Source organism: Natator depressus, chromosome 4 (genome assembly GCF_965152275.1).
Source record: "Natator depressus isolate rNatDep1 chromosome 4, rNatDep2.hap1, whole genome shotgun sequence".
Lineage (NCBI taxonomy): Eukaryota > Metazoa > Chordata > Testudines > Cheloniidae > Natator > Natator depressus.
This window is the reverse complement of record NC_134237.1, coordinates 129,635,691-129,650,715: the sequence shown is the minus strand read 5'-3', so window position 1 is coordinate 129,650,715 and position 15,025 is coordinate 129,635,691. Positions and strand designations below refer to the sequence as shown.

The following is a 15,025-nucleotide window of genomic DNA, read 5'->3' as shown; positions in this document are numbered from 1 at the left end:
GCAAGGGGCTTATTTAACCCATGGTTTACTTGGTTACTAGTGACCTCCCACTGTGCTTGATCCACAGAGGATGTGAGCCTGTTTTTCAGTTCCCAGCTTTAGCACTGAGGCTTTTAGCTTAAACTAGAAAGGTTCATGCTTTAAAACGTGGAGTTCCTTGGTTCAATCCACCCTTGTAATCAAGATGCTACGATACGCCTGAGACTCCTGCTGCTCGGGGCCTCAGACGCTATCTTGGGTAAGCATGTAGCCCAAGTCCCAGCCCTTGTTAATCACAGACTTGCTTTTGATAAGCCCCCCATTAGTGTTGAAAAGAGCTGCTGCAGCAAGAGACTGGAAACACACACCGTATTACACTGTTTATTGGACACTAAGCCCTTTTGGACACATATCTGAAACTTGAATCCTTGGGCTTCTCTGTGGTTCGGTATCACGACACTGGGTCAAAAAGAAAGGATTTTAATCTTATCCCTATGAAAATGTATTGCTCATTACGTTGAATAAATGAATGAAGCATTAATTTTAGCAGGATAATAAAAAAGAAATCTCTACCAAAGTTATAAAAAGTTTTAAGACTCTGACAAAATAAAACACTTTTTTTAATATGTTGACCATTGCTTATACATCATAAAAGTGCTCTCTAGCACTAGTTGAGCTAACAGAAGTATTCTCTTATTTTCTTGATTCCTGGATTCTTGCCCAGAATACATTGTCAAATGCCTCCTGCATGTGGTGATCAAGAGTGAATGTTGCTACAGAAAGACATTTGATCACAGAAGACTAAAATATCTATCTATCTATCTATCTATCTATCTATGCAATTCTCCTCAGGTAAAAACTGATAAATAATCACCCACAATAATATGTGACAAAGAGCAAAGTAAATTGTCTAGAACAGTGTTTCCCAAACTTGGGACACCGCTTGTTCAGGGAAAGCCCCTGGCAGGCCGGGCCATTTTGTTTGCCTGCCGCATCCGCAGGTTCGGCCAATCGCGGCTCCCACTGGCCGCAGTTCGCCGCTCCAGGCCAATGGGGTCTGCGGGAAGCGGTGGCTGGTACGTCCCTTGGCCTGTGCTGCTTCCCGCAGCCCCCATTGGCCTGCAGCAGCGAACTGCGGCCAGTGGGAGCCAAAATCGGTCGAACCTGCGGATGCAGCAGGTAAACAAACTGACCCGGCCTGCCAGGGGCTTTTCCTGGACAAGCGGCATTCCAAGTTTGGGAAACACTGGTCTAGAACATTCAAAAAACTTACATTTTAAGCAGGAAAAATGAAAATACCTAAGATTCATATAAAACTAGTTAAAAGTGACAGAATGATGAAAGATCACAAATAAAGACACTTAATAAAAGCCCACAACAATTGCAGATATCATGAGAGGTCCTGAGGAAGGGGAAGAGCATAGCCATAAATTACTTTTCCCCTTCTTTTCATGAAACATTTTATTCTCTCACTGTCTGCCTGGCCAGACATTCTGGGTGGTGAGTAAGGAGAGGCAGAGCTAAGATTCCTCCTTTTCTTTGTCTATTTCTGCCCCCTTCTAAACCTATTTGCTTACAAAGTACCAACCAAACAGCCCTGTTCTCCTTCCCCATACCTTGTAGTCAGAGTCTCAGTTGAAGGAGGGCCATGTGGGGGAGTGATGGAGGCCTTATTCCCTCTTATTCCCTTGTATAGCTGAGGAGTTGAGTAAGGGATGTACGTGTCACAATCTAACCCAATGTGAGTATGGATGCCAGACTCAGGCCCAAAGTAGCCCCATTGGATTAATTTGGCTGAAATTGGGATTTGACTTAGAATTCCCCCATTTTTCAAGACAAATTATGGAGACCTAAAGCTGTAGTCCCCATGTTTATCTAGGAACAGAATGGAGCACCAACACAATGTTCAAGCTCAGGACCCCAGATAATACCCAGATTGGAATGGAGAACCCTGAGTTCCTCTGGGCAGTGCTCCCAGTGCTTTTACACCTTGCCCGAATAGTACAATTATAGGCACTTTATAAACACTGTGTGAGGACTAACAGAGAGGGAGATAGATAGACACATAAATAGATATGGAGACAGAGACCACATGGTCAGCCCTGGTCTCTGGCAGATCCTTCAGTTCTGTGCAGATCTCTGGTTATCTGCAGCTTTTAGAAGCCATAGTTTTGGTTTGTGACCCTGCAATAACAGATTACATTGATTAAAAGCACGTTAAGTGATAGGTCTCAACATGTCATTGTAAACAGGAAATCATTAGTTCGCAGGTGTTTTTCTAGTGGGGTCCCACAGAGATTTGTTCTTGAGCACATGCTATTTATTTAATGACTAGCTGGAAGAAACCATAAAACCATCACTGATAAAGTTTGCATATGACACAAAAACTGGGGCAGAGGTGGTAAATAAAAAGGAGGACAGGCCACTAACATAGAGAGATCTGGATCATTTGGAAAATTGGGCACATGCAAGCAATATACATAGATGTAGGAACCAAAAATGTAGGCCATACTTACAGGATGGGGGACTCTGTCCTTGAAAGCAGTGACTCTGAAATAGATTTGTGGAATGTGGTGGATAATCAGATGAACATGAATTTTCAGTGTAATGCTGTGGCCAGAAGGGCTAATGTGCTCCTTGGCTGCATAAACAGGGGAATCTCAAGCAGGAGTAGAGAGAATATTTCCCCTCTGTATTTGGCACTGGTGCAACCACTGCTGGAATCCTGTGTCCAGTTCTGATGTTCACAATTCAAGAAGAATGTTGATAAATTGGAAAGGGTTCAGAGAAGAGTCCTGAGAATGATAAAAGCATTAGAAAACCTGACTTACAGTGATAAATACATTCAAGGAACTCCATCTATCTTAACAAAGAGAAGGTTAAGGGTCTATAAGTATCTGAACAAATATTTGATAATGGGCTCTTCAATTTAGGAGAGAAAGGTATAACATGATCCAATGGCTGGAAGTTGAAGCTAGACAAATTCAGACTGCTAATAAGGTATAAATGTTTAACAGTGAGGGCAATTAACCACTGGAACAATTGACCAAGAGCCGTGGTGGATTCTCCATCACTGACAATATTGAAATCAAGATTGGATGTTTTTTCTAAAAGATCTGCTATAGGAATTATTTTGGGGAAGTTCTATGGCCTGGGGATGGTCAGACTAGATGATCGCAAAGGTCCTTTCTGGCCTTGGATTCTATGAACCCATGAATAAGAAGTTCCATGAAGGCATACCTCTCCCCTGTGCAGATCCTCAGCATGCTTCTGCATGAGGACAGTGATCCATACAGCAGGGGCTGGTGGTAGGATCTGCACCTCCTTAAACTCCAGCTGGAGGCAAACTCCTCTTGATCGAATGATGCAGTGAAAGATATGCAACTGGAACCTCATATTTCTGATCACCTGAGTTGGTTTCTCATTTGTGGAATGTGAAGGGGATAATCTGGTCCATTTTTAAAGCTACTGCTCCTGATTCTCCATTGATCTGCACCTTTGTGCAGTCATTTATACTATACCTGTGGAAACGGGGTGTAAATCACGGCCACATCAGAATGGTAGCATTTTGCACCCACTTTGTAGTCTGACCACACTAAGTGCAGGGAACTGGAGAGTCCAATAATTGTTTAATCTCTCTTCTACTTTTAGTAATTGGTATCTAATTCCAAATGATCATTCTGTAAAAAGATGGATTTTTCACCCTAAAGATTTATATACTATTAGCACTTAATCACAAAAATTACTGTTCAAATGAGATGCAGTGTTATTTGACACTCATTCATCATTTCGACTTTTAATTACATCTCAGCTTTTTAAATATATAATATATTGTCCACTATTCCAATTCTTCACCATGCATTAACTTTAAAACACTCTATTTGTCCTTGCCAAGGTTCTCTTTTTGTTCTTTTCCCCTTTAAAAAGATCTGTAGTACATTGGTTTCTAATCTCAATTTGACACTTAAATTTTACTGCAATAAAAACAGAGATTTTATCATTCTTATCAATACTTTAAATAATTTACTCTTTTCCTTTTTTTTTTTACAGTAGTGTTTTGGACAATAATCAACTTCAATTCTCTGTAAAAAAAAAGTTCTGCATTCCTTTGAATCTGCCTTCTTAAGAGTTTCACATTTGTTTCTGCCATTTCCTTCTGCCATTTCCTTCTGAATATACACTCAAGAGTGTCTCCAGTCAGATATTATAACTCTTCTTAGCAGTTCTCTGCTTCCCAGATTATCCTTTTGTAGTAAAAGATACCCCTTGATTTCACTGGTTGCTTAAGCTTTTGTTTCTTGGAAACCTCATACATTCATAAGCATGGGATGTTTAGGTTGTGTTTCAGAGTAACAGCCGTGTTAGTCTGTATTCGCAAAAAGAAAAGGAGGACTTGTGGCATCTTAGAGACTAACCAATTTATTTGAGCATGAGCTTTCGTGAGCTACAGCTCACTTCATCGGATGCATACTGTGGAAATTGCAGAAGACATTATATACACAGACACCATGAAACAATACCTCCTCCCACCCCACTCTCCTGCTGGTAATAGCTTATCTAAAGTGATCATCAAGTTGGGCCATTTCCAGCACAAATCCAGGTTTTCTCACCCTCCGCCCCCCCACAGACAAACTCACTCTCTTGCTGGTAATAGCCCATCAAAGGTGACCACTGTCTTCACAATGTGTATGATAATCAAGGTGGGCCATTTCCTGCAGAAATCCAGGTTCTCTCACCCCCTCACCCCCCTCCAAAAAACACACACACAAACTCACTCTCCTGCTGGTAATAGCCTATCCAAAGTGACCACTCTCCTTACAACCTGCATGAAAATCAAAGTGGGCCATTTCCAGCACAAATCCAGGTTTTCTCACTCCCCCACCCCCATACACACACAAACTCACTCTCCTGCTGGTAATAGCTCATCCGAAGTGACCACTCCCCCTACAATGTGCATGATAATCAAGGTGGGCCATTTCCAGCACAAATCTAGGTTTTCTCACCCCCCCCCCCCCACACACACACAAACTCACTTTCCTGCTGGCAATAGCTCATCCAAACTGACCACTCTCCCCACACTGTGCATGACAATCAAAGTGGGCCACTTCCAGCATAAATCCAAGTTTAACCAGAATGTCTGGAGGGGGGAGGGGGAGGAAAAAACAAGGGGAAATAGGCTACCTTGCATAATGACTTAGCCACTCCCAGTCTCTATTTAAGCCTAAATTAATAGTATCCAATTTGCAAATGAATTCCAATTCAGCAGTTTCTCGCTGGACTCTGGATTTGAAGTTTTTTTGTTGTAAGATAGCGACTTTCATGTCTCTGATTGCGTGACCAGAGAGATTGAAGTGTTCTCCGACTGGTTTATGAATGTTATAATTCTTGACATCTGATTTGTGTCCATTTATTGTTTTACGTAGAGACTGTCCAGTTTGACCAATGTACATGGCAGAGGGGCATTGCTGGCACATGATGGCATATATCACATTGGTGGATGTGCAGGTGAACGAGCCTCTGATAGTGTGGCTGATGTTATTAGGCCCTGTGATGGTGTCCCCTGAATAGATATGTGGGCACAGTTGGCAACGGGCTTTGTTGCAAGGATAGGTTCCTGGGTTAGTGGTTCTGCCGTGCGGAACACAATGCCATCCACAGCCTCAGAAACAACTCTGACATCATAATCTAAAAGGCTGACAAAGGAGGTGCTGTTGTCATCATGAATAGGTCGGAATATGAACAAGAGGCTGCTCGGCAGCTCTCCAACACCACTTTCTACAAGCCATTACCCTCTGATCCCACTGAGAGTTACCAAAAGCAACTACAGCATTTGCTCAAGAAACTTCCTGAAAAAGCACAAGATCAAATCCGCACAGACACACCCCTGGAACCCCGACCTGGGATAGTCTATCTACTACCCAAGATCCATAAACCTGGAAATCCTGGGCACCCCATCATCTCAGGCATTGGCACCCTGACAGCAGGAAACACCTACAAGATCTCTATCAAGCATTCTTACAACTACAATACCCACCTGCGGAAGTGAAGAAACAGATTGATAGAGCCAGAAGAGTTCCCAGAAGTCACCTACTACAGGACAGGCCTAACAAAGAAAATAACAGAACGCCACTAGCCGTCACCTTCAGCCCCCAACTAAAACCCCTCCAATGCATTATTAAGGATCTACAACCTATCCTGAAGGATGACCCAACACTCTCACAAATCTTGGGAGACAGGCCAGTCCTTGCCTACAGACAACAAGGATTAGTTGTGTGAGTAAGGCTTTTTGAACCCATTTTTTTTTACTTGTATTTCAACACTGAAAATATTTCATTGGAATTTTGCTCATATTTTCTCAGCTTTTTCTTTCGCTACTCTTGCCATCAATTCATAATTGTCACTCTTAAGCACTGACTACTCATACAGCTGAAAGGAAGATATTATTATAGAACCACAGAAATGTACGACTGGAAGGGACCTCAAAAGGTCATCTAGTCTTGCCCGGGAGCTGAGGAAGAACCAAGCAAACCAAGACCATCCTGGACCAGGTGTTTGTCTAATCTGTTCTCTAAAACTTGCAATGATGGGGATTCCTTAACCTCGCTTGGAAGCTTATTCCAGTGCTTAACTATTTTATAGTTTTTCCTAATATCTAATCCAAATCTCCTTTGCTGCAGATTAAGATCATTACTTCTTGTCCTGCCTTCACTGGAGAACAATTGATCACTGTCCTCTTTATAAAAGACCTTAACATATTTGAAGACTGTTATCAGTTCCCTGCTAGGTCTTCTTTTCCCCAAGACTAAACATGCCCAGTTCTTTAAATCTTTCCTCATAGGTCAGGTTTTCTAAACCTCTTATCATGATAATGCATGTGACTAGAAGCCTCAAACCAAGATCAGGGCCTTATTGTGATGGAGGCTGTCCTTACACATAGTAAGAGACAGTCCATGCCACAGACAGTTTACAGAGTAAGCTTTTCAAAAGCACCTACACGATTCAGGAACCTAAATACAATGGGACAAGTTACAGGTGGGGAAGAGGGAAAAAAAAACACTATTGGGAACACTTTCCTCATCAAAGTCCCAGAGGATGGGAATGGAGGTCAGCTGGCCAGGAATGGCAGATGGAGGAAGACTGAATAGTGGGTGTTGGTCCTGCTTTGAGCAGGGGGTTGGACTAGATGAGCTCCTGAGGTCTCTTCCAACCCTAATATTCTATGATGCTATGATTCTATCAAAAACACCATTTCAGCTACTTATGTGGCCCATAAGGATCAACAGTAGTGCTGGCCAGGAACTCTTAGACTAATTTTCTTTTGGTTTGAAAATGCTGTCATGTTGAAACTCAAAGTCTTTGTGGAAAAAAATTGGTTTCTCAGGTTTGGGATACAATTTATAGTTAAAATCAGACATCCCATTTCACCTCCCATAGTCTTGGTGATTCAAGCATTCACGTGGGATACAGGAGATCCAGGTTCAACTTCCTAGTGCAATCAGCCAAGTGAATGCTCTAACCACCAAGCCACTGTTTGTCTTCTCTCTCTCTCTATGTATAGGGTTTTTTTCATGAAATTTTTTGAAAGGTCTTGTTTTCATTTTGCAGCATAACAGAAGAAATGTCCACACTGAAATATGTTTCACAAAATGAAATTCTTGTTTTCTGGCCAGCCTTAGTCAATATTGGCAAGTTACAAGAGGATTGTTTGTGAAGTAAGATAATACCCAACACAAGAAAGGAGAGCACACTCTTGCTGTAACAGAGGCAATGGGCTTGTCTACATGGGGAAACTACCCAGAGTAATTGGTGCGGATTAGGTAGCAAGTCTACACTTATTCCCCATGTAGACACTCTTCCTCTGCACTAAGATAAGAAACTACACACGGCTTGTCTACACAGGAGGGGAGGTTTAGGTTAAGTGAATCCAGTTTGAAAACACTTGCATACACATGATGAAATTCATCATAGAACTCCATATTTATTGGAGATTCTGGAGTCCTTTTTCAAACTGAACTAAGTTTGCTGAGAATTGAGTTAGTTTGTCTGTTGTTTGTGTACACACAACACTGCTGTGCACTACTTGGGAGTCCAACTGGTATCCCACAGTGCTTTGTGGGCAACTGCTAGTGACCTGTCTGTTTACCTGTGCACCCTCCTATTCTGGTGTCAAGTTGATTGGATGTCCCCTCTCCTGTTTAAAAACTGGCATGGGCCCACAATATGCTCATTTGCTCCTGTATTTGAGTAGATCAACATTGCTGCAATATTACTCCAGAAGCCTTACAACATGCATCAAACAGCCACTTGGAGATGAGCTGAGACCCTGGATCTCCTCATCATCTAGAGATAAGCATCGGTGCAGAAAGCTCTTTTGGTCAGCCACCAGAATAAAAATGTTTTTGACACTGCAGAGCAGATGACTGAGAGGGGCAACAACCGGGATGCCAACTAGTGGCGGATAAAGAAAAAAAAAACAGATTATAGTCAAACCAGGAATATCAGGAAAAACAACAACACTGCATACAGAAAAAAGTCTGACTGTGGAAATGTGACCTACCCATTTTTTGAGTAGCTGGATAGGATTTTACACAATTACACTGCCACCCACCCCAGGAAGGTAGAGATCCCTGCTGCCTACTTTCTACCCCCTGCCTTCCCTCCCAAGGATGACCATCAAGACTCATTAAAAGATGAGCATGAGGCTGCCAGTGAAGAACTGTCCCCAGAAAGACAGGACCTCTTTGGGCCTCAGGAGCCTGACACCAGCCAGGTGGATGGCGAGAGATTCCTGCCATGCAGCAACCAAGCCCAATTCCCAGCTAGAAACCCTGGCCAGGACTGAGGAGGTAGATCTCTTGAGGGAACTGTTGTAAAAACTAGGCATATACATTTACCTCATTTCTGAGCTCAGCTGTGAAAAGTGAGTAAAAGTTCATAAAATGTCACAATACCTATAACAAGAGACGTTGATGGGAAAAGGTGCAAAAGGGAGACAGCCTGAACAAAATGGCCTCCTGATATAGTCCAAGGACTATGTTAAGATCATGCCTGGTAAACAAGAGACGTGTGGGACTCAGAACCAGAATTGATGTGTCAGAGATTAGGCCTAACTGGGGGACAAAATAATGGGGGGATGGCTATTCCACCTCCTTTTGAGGTCCTCAGAAAGAGACTTTGGGGTGGAGTGGGTGGAGGAAATTGATGGATGGAAGGAAGAAGCTGCTGTCTGACAACAACTGCTGGTTGGTAGATGGGTGAACAGGAAAGAAGCAAGCTTAACCAGCATGACTGCCACTCCCACCATGTCATGGGACCCCAGAATCTACTGTAATGACAGTGGGTTTTCATTGTCCTGATCCTGAGAGATGTCCTGACCAGACAGGGCCAGAGCAGGGAATAAATCCAGTGGGGCAGCCCCTGACTTTGGATCAATCCTGAATCCCACCTGGGATGTGGGACTTTGTCCTTTTTCTTTCCCACCTTATTTCTTCTTTTCCCAATTTCTCCTTTTTCCTTCTGTTTAATAAGAATCTGGCTAAGCCGACCAAGACTGTTTATTTTTCAACACCATTGTAACCCTGTGACCAGAGCCACAACCAAAAGTAATCCCCTAAACAGCACAAGTTTGCCAGGTCTTGGAGTGGCTGATAAGACCATGTGCTGTGCATGTGTTTTTCCCAGCAATGAGGTTGCAAATGACATTCAACGCTAGAGGCAGAATCTGTATTTTCTGTCTTTGCTGTTCTTTTCTCTCCCCTTGTGTATGTTCGTCTTGTTTTGTCTTCTAGGAAATGGGATTGTACTTTAACAACAGCTCCAGCCCATCTCTGCTAAAATGATTATTGCCATCTTTAGTACCATTTAAGAAACAGTCAGATAAAAGTACAGGGAACAAGGGATGTTGTTAAAATTAAAGACTTAAAATTCCTTACATTTCAAATGCTTTAACCTTTTTACCCCGCTTCTTTTCTATATCTTTAATTTTAAAAAGAATGTTTAATGGTGTGTTTGCCATGGTATAAGCAGACTGAGGTCTCTGTATACCAAACCCCAATTCAAATGGTTTAATGTTTAACTGTGACAGGGTCATGTTAACACCTTTGACACGTTGGGCCCATAAATATGACAGAACCTCAGCATGTAAGTACATATCTTTACAATTTATTATTATGCTATACTTCCATGGTTGCTTCTGTTCTGGATGCCCCCTGGCAGCAGCCATTTTAAGCTGATGTAAGCTAGAAGACTTTTTGAGTCTCCAGCCCCCACCTCTCTCCCTCCTTCAGTCCATGTTAACCATTCACCTGACCCCCATACTCATTTACAAAATGGTGGCTGCTCCCACTGGGCAATCAGCCCAAGTCCCATGCTAAAGCCCAGGGCCATCTTTAAGCATATGCAGCATACACAGTGTAGAGCACCTGAAAATTTGGGACATCCCTGAGTCTTAGTGTCTACCCTCCCGCTTCTTCCTATCCCTGTTCTGACCCTTCCTACAGGCTCCCACCACAGCTGGCTGCTGCAGCCTGGGGAGTCTTCCTCTGGAGGGGATCTAGTACTTAAAATTGAAAAAGCCTTCCAGCCTGCCAGACCTGTTAGCACACCACTGAAATTGTTAAAGAATCATTCAAGTGGTAATGAAGCCATTTAACAGGTAGTTGCCAACCCCCAGGTATATACTGTCAGTTTCTGAATTTACTGACACAAACAGTTGTGCATTACTGTAATATTTACTCAGAACATGTTAGTCTATAGGAGACCTTAGTTTAAAATTTGCATTAAAAATATTTCATTAGTGTGTTGCTGAAGATTATAAAATCATATCTCCAAAAAATTCTTGCACAGATTTTTAGATGCACGATCTGAGTATTCATCTTTAGCCTTACATGCTTGGATCTTCAAATATATAGTTTTTAAAATAAATCCTTCAAAAGACCACCCTTATCTAAAATATACATGTGAGCCTGGGCTGCCTTTGGAAATAGGGACACCAGTTTAATAATACTGCAATGGGCCCCATAAATCCTAAGGATGGCGCTGCTAAAGCCCCAACTATTGGCCATACGACAATAAGAACTGCCATACTGGGTCAGACTAAAGGTCCATCTAGCCCAGTATTCTCTCTTCCGACAGTGGCCAATGCCAGGTGCCCCAGAGGGAATGAACAGAACAGGTAATCATCAAGTGACCCATCCCTGTTACCCATTCCCAGCTTCTGGCAAACAGAGGCTAGGGACACCATCCCTGCCCACCCTGGCTAATAGCCATTGATGGACCTATCCTCCATGAACTTATCTAGTTCTTTTTTGAACCCTGTTATAATTTTGGCCTTCACAACATCCTTCACAAGGTTGACTGCACGTTGTGTGAAAAAAATACTTCCTTTTGTTTTAAACCTGCTGCCCATTAATTTCATTTGCAAAAAGAAAAGGAGTACTTGTCGTACCTTAGAGACTAACAACATTATTTGAGCATAAGCTTTCGTGAGCTACAGCTCACTTCATCAGATGCATCCAATGAAGTGAGCTGTAGCTCATGAAAGCTTTTGCTCAAATAAATTTGTTAGTCTCTAAGTACAAGTACTCCTTTTCTTTTTGTGGATACAGACTAACACGGCTGCTACTCTGAAACCTAATTTCATTTGGGTGACCCCTAGTTCTTGTGTTATGAGAAGGAGTAAATAACACTTCCTTGTTTACTTTCTCCACACCAGACATGATTTTATAGACTTCTATTATATCCCCCCTTAGTCGTCTCCTTTTCAAACTGAAAAGTCCCAGTTTTCTTAATCTCTTCTCACACGGCATCCGTTCCATACCCCTAATATTTTTTCTTGCCTCTTTTTGATCCTTTTCCAATTCCAATATTTCTTTTTTGAGCTGGGACGACCACATCTGCACACGTTATTGAAGATGTGGGCATCCCATGGATTTATATAGAGGCAATATGATATTTTCTGTCTTATTATCTATCCTGTTCTTAATGATTCCCAACATCCTGTTTGCTTTTTTGACTGTCAATGCACATTGAGTGAATGTTTTTAGAGAACTATCCACAATGACTCCAAGATCTCTTTCTTGAGTGGTAACAGCTAATTTAGACCCCATCATTTTATATGTATAGTTGGGATTATGTTTTCCAATGTGCATTACTTTGCATTTATCAACATTGAATTTCATCTGCCATTTTGTTACCCAGTCACCCCGTTTTGTGAGATCCTTTTGTAGCTCTTTGCAGTATGCTTAGGAGTTAATTATCTTGAATAGTTCTTGTCAACTGCTGGAAATGGCCCACCTTGATTATCACTACAAAAGGATTTCTACCCACCCACCACCTCTCCTGCTGGTAACAGCTCACTTTACCTGATCACTCTCTTTACAGTGTGTATGGTAACACCCATTGTTTCATGTTCTCTGTGTATATAAAATCTCCCCACTGTATTTTCTACTGCATGCATCTGATGAAGTGAGCTATAGATCACGAAAGCTTATGCTCAGATAAATTTGTTAGTCTCTAAGGTGCCACAAGTACTCCTTTTCTTTTTTTTTTTTTGAATAGTCTTGTATCATCTGAAAATTTTGCCACCTCACTGTTTACCCCTTTTCCCAGATCGTTTATGAATATGTTGAATAAGACTAGTCCCATTACAGACCCCTGGGGGACACCACTATTTAACCATCTCCATTCTGAAAACTGACCATTTATTTGTACCCTTTGTTTCCTATCTTTTAACCAGTTACCAGTCCATGAGAGGACCGTCCCTCTTATCCCATGACAGCTTACTTTGATTAAAAGCCTTTGGTGAGGGACCTTGACTCATAGACTCATAGATATTAACGTCAGAAGGGACCATTATGATCATCTAGTCTGACCTCCTGCACAATGCAGGCCACAGAATCTCAACCACCCACTCCTGCAATAAACCTCTCACCTATGTCTGAGCTATTGAAGTCCTCAAATCATGGTTTAAAGACTTCAAGGTGCAGAGAATCCTCCAGCAAGTCAAAGGCTTGTCAAAGGCTTTCTGAAAATCTAAGTACACTGTATCCACTGGATCACCTGGTCCACATGCTTGTTGACTGCCTCAAAGAATTCTAGTAGATTGGTGAGGCCTGATTTCCCTTTACAAAAACCATGTTGACTCTTCCCCAACAAGTTATGTTCATCTATTTGTCTGACAATTTTGTTCTTTATTATAGTTTCAACCAGTTTGTCCAGTACTGAAATCAGGCTTAAAGGCTTGTAATTGCCGGGATCACCTCTGGAGCCCTTTTTAAAAAATTGGCATCACATTAGCTATCCTCCAGTCATTTGGTACAGAAGCTGATTTAAATGATAGGTTACAGACTACAGTTAGTAGTTCTGCAATTCACATTTGAGTTCCTTCAGAATTCTTGGGTGAATACCATCTGGTCCTGGTGACTCATTACTCTTTAGTTTATCAATTTGTTCCAAATCATCCTCTAATGACACCTCAATCTGGGAGTTCCTCAGATTTGTCACCTAAAAAGAATGGCTCAGGTTTGGGAATCTCTCTCACATCCTCAGCCGTGAAGACAGATGCAAAGTATTCATTTAGTTTCTCCACAATGGCCTTATCATCCTTGAGTGCTCCTTTGGCATCTCAATCATCCAGTGGCCCCACTGGTTTTTTAGAAGGCTTCCTGCTTCTGAAGTACTTTAAAAATATTTGCTATTATTTTTTGAGTCTTTGGCTAGCTGCTCTTCAAATTCTTTTTTGGCCTTCCTAATTATATTTTTGCACTTCATTTGCCAGAGTTTATGCTCCTTTCTATTTTCCTCACTAAGATTTAATGTCCACTTTTTAAAGGGTGCCTTTTTGTCTCTCACAGCTTCTTTTACTTTGTTCTTTAAACACGGTGGAACTTTTTTTGTTCTCTTAATATGTTTTTTTTTTAATTTAGGGTATACATTTATGTTGAGCCTCTATTATGGTGTCTTTAAAAAGTTTCCATGCAACTTGCAAAGATTTCACTTTTGGCATTGTACCTTTTAATTTCTGTTTCACTAACTTCCTCATTTTTGTGAAATCCCCCTTTCTGAAATTAAATGCTATTTTGAAGCTGTAACAATGCTGGTTCTGGCGGGACCCAACTGAGAGTGCCAATTCAGGACAAATTACTTAAAGCAGGGCAGTTACAGCCCAAGGCTGAGGTTTCTATGCACACCAAGGCAAACCAAACCGGCCAAACAGAGAAGACTTTGGTTTTACCCCAATGGCTAACCACAAGTCACACAAGCAATTCCCTTAGACACTCCAGTTTCCCAGTATCACCACCAGTGCCACTCGTTATGGGGACACATGGTTATGAAAACCAATACCCCAGTAAAAGAAAAAGGGTTCTCTCGATCCCAAAGGACCAAGCCCCAGACCCAGGTCAATATACAAATCAGATCTTACTCACAAATCATGCTGTTGCCAATCCTTTAGCATCTAAAATCTAAAGGTTTATTCATAAAAGGAAAAAGATATAGACGAGAGCTAGAATTGGTTAAATGGAATCAGTGACATACAGTAATGGCAAACTTCTTGGTTCAGGCTTGCAGCAGTGATAGAATAAATTGCAGGTTCAAATCAAGTCTCTGGAGTACATCCACAGCTGGGATGGGTCTTTCAGTCCTTGGTTCAAAGCTTCAGTGTAGTAAAGTCCCTCCAGAGGTATGAAGCAGGATTGAAGACAAGATGGAGGAGCTGCATCAGCTTTTCATATTCTCTTGCCATGTGGTCTTTCTTTCTTTGTTCCAAAGACAAGCTGTCCATCACATGGCATGGAAAAACTCAGAGATCTGTCCATAGGCATGGCCCTGCATACCTTGCTCAGTCACAAGGTGTGTCCTCCTTCTCTCAGTGGGTCAGTTGTATAGCTGATGATCCTTAATGGGCCATCAAGCAGGCTAGGCAGAGCTGGCACCAACTTGTCTGGGGTGTCACCCAGAAACATAGCATAAGTTTGAAATACAGACACTATAGTGCCAATACTTATATCTTTAAATACAAAAATGATACATGCAAACAGATAGCATA

The 15,025-nt window shown here is 41.8% G+C and overlaps 1 long non-coding RNA gene across 1 annotated transcript in view; it reads right to left on the bottom strand.

Moving 5' to 3' along the window:
* Positions 1-1,188: 1,188 nt before the first annotated feature.
* The window catches only part of LOC141986007 (uncharacterized), a 30,696-nt gene continuing 16,859 nt past the window's right edge, over positions 1,189-15,025 (bottom strand). The window contains exons 2-3 of the long non-coding RNA XR_012639099.1: positions 2,496-2,774; positions 1,189-2,163 (exon numbers count right to left, since the gene is read on the bottom strand). This is a non-coding gene — a long non-coding RNA (uncharacterized LOC141986007). The remainder of the gene's footprint in view (positions 2,164-2,495; positions 2,775-15,025) is intronic.